This window comes from Chrysochloris asiatica, unplaced genomic scaffold (assembly GCF_000296735.1).
Source record: "Chrysochloris asiatica unplaced genomic scaffold, ChrAsi1.0 scaffold00037, whole genome shotgun sequence".
NCBI lineage: Eukaryota > Metazoa > Chordata > Mammalia > Afrosoricida > Chrysochloridae > Chrysochloris > Chrysochloris asiatica.
In genome coordinates, this window is record NW_006408555.1 from 11,796,812 (window position 1) to 11,802,169 (window position 5,358).

Consider the following 5,358-nt stretch of genomic DNA (forward strand, 5'->3'; position numbering starts at 1 on the left):
TGCGCCATCAAACACACAAAACGGCAGCATGGCTACGGAAAACACAAGGCAGTCCCAGAAGCCAATACACACTTAAGGGGGCAGCTGCTCCGGTGCCAAACTTCAGTCCCCCACAGGCTGTGCTCACAGAGCTGCTTCTGGAAGAAGTTTCCTTTCTCTTTCTTCCCAAGCTTGTCTGCTTTTGCCTGCTTTGTCCAGGGCATTCTTTTTCCTGCATGAAGCTACCATGTGACCTCCAACCAAAAAATAATCTAAAATGCTTCCTTTGGTACCAAAGGCAGTTCATGCCTCACCCTGTTCTTTGGGAAGGGTCACATTAAGGACAAACTGGCAGATAGTATGGTAGACACTCGAGGACCCAGGAAGCAGGAGCTAGGAGGAGACGGAACAATTTTCAGTCACTCCATACCTCAGCCTCCCTGGCTGCTACCCTTTACTAAGTACCCACAACGCTCAGCAGACACTAGCCTGGGCCCTCTGCTATGCCCACCTTGGACAATCGGGCAGAGTGGGCACGTCATCTGTCTGTGTTTTGTAGATGTGGAACAGCAGGTCAGGGAAGTAGAGGACCGGGCCCAAAGCCACTCAGTGGTTCGGCCAGGTTTTGAAACTAGGTCATGTCCCAGAGTCAGCCTTCCTTCCCCTGCAACTCTGCCACCTCTCCAGATAGGAGGTACTCCACTCCCTCCCTCTCCAGCTTGGCCCCCCAGTACCTGCACTATCAGCAGAGCTATTTTCAGCCCTGGCTCATAGAAGGGGCTCATGAATCAGCGCTGCACAGAGGCAGCACCACTGTTAAGGTAGACCAGGGGGAAATCTGCCAAACCCTACCACCAAATTCCGCCGATTATTTTACCTTGGGACTCAGCCACGGTCTGCACTGACCAACTCTGCGTTTTCTGGGCTGCTGTCTCTGTCAGTGCACATCTGCCACAGCATGGACAGACAGATCTGAGCCCTCGCTGGTTTGATCAGTAAGAAACCCGAGCTCCCAGAGTTGCTCCCCTGGGATGTTTATAGAAGGAGTTTGCCAGGACTTTATTCTGTGGCTCTAGGTTAGTCATCAGACAAACCATTTATGCTGGCCAGGGATCACTTAATAAAACGTATGTCTACCAGGTTTCAGTGAAACTATCTGGGCAGTCAGGCCAGCTACCTTTTTTCGATGAACATCCCCTTCATCACAGGATTATGAGTTTAAAGAAGAGGATGCTTTGTGATCAATTAACTTCTAAGAGAAATGGTCACTTTAAAAAAATTAAATTACACCACACGAGGCAAGCAATCAATAAACCATCAATACATACCCAATAGAAATGCATATAAAATGATCAATCTAATAATCAAGGAACAGAGACATGCAAATTTAAGAGATACTTTTAAAAACCACGTATCCCTAGAAAGTCCTGGTTAGTATGGGGGGAAATGGGAACAAAACTCAAAATTGCACAAAAGACCAGACTTTCTGATCAGAAAGAGACAGGAGGAAACTGAGATTCGGCCTCAATTACCTTTCCGGTCTGGAATGGAACTCCCTTCATGGCTCAATTTTCAGCCCTTCAGTAGAGGGGACAACAGCACGAATAAGGTCTGCCCACCATGGAATGATCAATCATTCACAATCAAAAGGGCAACATTTACCTAAGGGCAAAGCTGATAAGGGAGGGGACTAGGACTCACAGGGAGGAAGTGGGATGGCTGTTGTTACATGGTTACTGTTGTTGTTGTTAAGTGCCGTCGAGTCGGTTCCGACCCATAGCGACCCTGTATAGGGTTTACAAGGAGCAATTGGTGAGCTTGAACCACCGGCCTTGCAGTTCAAACGGCTTTGTAGTCTGGTGCATTAACCCACAGCGCCCCACCAGGACACCATTGTTACATGGAGGGGACTGCAATCATTGAAATGACACAAAGTGGATGAGCTGTTGAACGTAAAGTTGATGATCTGCTCTGTAAACCTTCACTCAATTCACAATAAAAAAATAAAAAAAAGAAAGACAGTAAATCAAATTTACAGCCAATCCCTAAGGTTGTCCCAGACACAGGGCACATGGGCATTGAAATGGGTACAACCTTCCTGGGATTCAAATATATAAAACAAATGAAGGCATTAAAATCAGACAGGAAAACCCTTGAGTCAGCAATATAACTTGGAGAAAACCTATACAACAGTCACAGGAAATAGAGTTCCAGGTACCCTCACTTCACTGTGCTTTGCAGGTGCTGTGCTTTCTACGCATTGTGTGTTCGCAGCAGCCCGTGTTTCCAACGCTCCGTGTCTGTGTCCTGCTCTGGTCATTCTTATCACATTGCAAACACTTTCATGACGCTACTGCTCCTTTCCTAGACTGCAGTATAGTGTACGCATGCTGGAACACACTGGGGAAACTGAACACTCTGTGGTCTCACTGTACTGCGGTGGTCTGCCTGTCTTTATAAAACGTTTGTCTCCATTCAGTAGTACCACGAAGCTGGAAAGCACCCAAACGTGGCATGCTGGGAAGACTATTACAGCCATGTAAGAACTTGTAGAATCATCAACAGCGGGGACAAATGCTCAAAGTCCACAAGTAGCCAGGGAAATACAAAGACTAAAGGACAGACTGGTCAGAAGAATACTTGGACGGATATTGTTGTGAAGTGTGGTCAGTTACAAGTCATAGAGACCCTGTACAGTGTTTCCGAGGAGCGCTGACCTTGTGGTTAGCAGTCCAGTGCTTATCCTTCAGTGCCACAGCAGGAAGGCTATACGCTATTAACAATATGCTGCATTTTCTTCTTTTACTTTGATTTGCATTTTCCACATCTTCTATTAGGAAGACATGTTTTATATCAAGAAAACTTACTTTAAGAACGTATTGGAGTCCTGGGGTGGCGCTGTGGGTTAATGAGCTGAACTGCAAAATCAGTTTGAACTGCAAGGTTGGTGAATCAAGCTCACCAGCTACTCCTTGGAAACCCAATACAGAGTCACTATGAGTCGGAAGCAATCCCATGGTCCTTAACAACAAAGACAAGAAGTGAAAGGAGAATGTGCGTACGGTCATCCAGTCTAACGCCAGGCATCCAGGGCACTTAACCAATCCCATGGTCCTTAACAACAACGACATGGCACTTAACCAATCCCATAGAACTTAACAACGACAAGAAGTTAAAGAATGTGCGTAGTCATCCATTCTAACACCAGGCATACGTGATAAGCCAGTCAACGTCACTTCTGTTTCCGCATACTGCTTCTCTAACACTTATTTTGCGATCACTGCCCCAAATGGGAATTTGATGGAGAAAGTTTCAGTGTACTAATTCACAGATCAGAGACGACACTGTCTGGGCCACCACTGCCCAATGCAGAACAGGCTTTTATAATTTTACTGAAGTAAGTTTGTTGAGTTCAGACTAGGGGTTAGCAGACTGACTGAGCTACTGGGAAGAGGTTGGTCTGGGCCACGCACCACTTCTTGGAAACGGAAGTCAACAAGTATAGTAGACACAGCGCCCCTGGGGAATGAAGTGCCCTGTTCCCGTTCCATAGACACCCGCTGCTCAGTAACTGTGACCTCAGGAAAGATACCTCCCACCTCTCTGTGCTTCTGTCTAGAAACCACGTCAGGAGAGCGTAAGCAATATGGGGAGAACTAAACAAGATGGCATGTGCACAATCTTCAAACATTATAGAGGGGAGCCCTGGTGGCGCAGAGGGTTATGCATCAGGCTGCTAACCACAAGGTCACCAGTTCAAAACCACCAGCTGCTCCACAGGAGAAAAAGGAAGCTGTCTGCCTTGACAAAAATGTATAGTGTTGGAAGCCCTATAAGAAGTCGTTATGAGTCGGAATTGACTCAATGGCAGTGGTTCTGTTGTCCTCATCGTCATCCAACACAATGTTATAATGACCAATACACACTAATCTGGAACAACGAAGTGCACGTGAGAGGTAAGGGAAGCGCAAATTATTTTGTGAGGTTTTACTTCAGTTTCCATAAAAGCATACAAGAAGCTGCTTTGATCCCAACTCTGTTCCCGTGTATCTAATTTGCTCATATGAAGAACCTAGCTCCATCCATCCACCTTGTCACCCTCACCTTGGGGGCAGTATTAAGGGCACGGGCAGACAAGTCTCTCTCTCTTTCCTCTCACACACACCTGCACACAATCTTGACTCCACTCTCAAATTTTGGCTCAGAGACCTTGGTTTGCTTTTAGACACGGGGCTAGCTGAGCACAGCTCCTAAGCATGCAGAAAGTGAACCCCAAGGCACACCCCTGTGCATGACCCCAGCCGAGGCCTGAAGCACAGCTCACTGACTAGGACAGCACTCTGGATGTCCCTGCTCTAGTTGGGCTGCTGTAGACGACAACAACACTGCAAAAAAAACCGGGGAGTTGTAAAGTCCGAGCAAGACAACACACTTAGGCAAAGAACTCTATGTTTGGGGAATCTGCAATTTGGTCATCATACCAGAGCCTTCATTTGAGAATACATTCCAAAAAGACGCTCCTATGCACTCAGACGCTGGTCTGGAAAAGGTGGAAGGGTCATAGCTACCTGGCCTTGGCAGATCTGCGGCAGAAAGTTCAAGAAAGGAGACAGGCTGTGTCACTGTAAACAAGCAGTGTTCAAAGGGGTCTCAACTGTCAGCGTCTCTTTATTATAAACTCCGCAGTAATTCCCAGGAGAGCAGTTTAGTTTTAATAGTTTATTTGGTACACAATGAACACGTCTGAACACAAACGAACAAAGCACCTTTACTTAGATGGAGTTGTTTTACAATGGGGCGAGAAAAACGCTCAGAGTTTTCAAGCTGGCCCTTCCCTTCTCCAAAGAGAAAAACAATCATATAAATAAAGTATATAATACAGTACATTCATTTTATACCCCGATAAAAACATGGAAATAAGCAGTTTTATAAAACCAGAAGGGTTTTGTTTTCTGGGCCAACTTTCTGTTTGAGAGCTAAGGCAAACGATTAATGGGTCATCTGAAACTTTCATTACAGAACCCGAGGAAGAATGACCCTCTGCACGTATAGAGGACTGGCGGCCGGCTTCATGAAGGACTCAGTTTAGCACGTCCTCTCTCTCCTGTGAGAACCCCAGCCCACTGCCATCGGGTCCATGCCTACAGGACAGGTGACCTAGGCCCCATGGGTCATCCAAGGCTGTAACTCTCCTGGAAGCAGATTGCCTTATCTTTTTCCCGCTGAGTGGCTGGTGGGTTCCCACTGCCCACCTTGCTGACCAGCAGTGGAGCTCTTTCGACCACTACGCCAACTTACACCAAGCCCACAAAGACACGTTCTCGAACAATACAAAAATGTATCATTAACAATCTACTTCCCACAAACAATAAAACACTG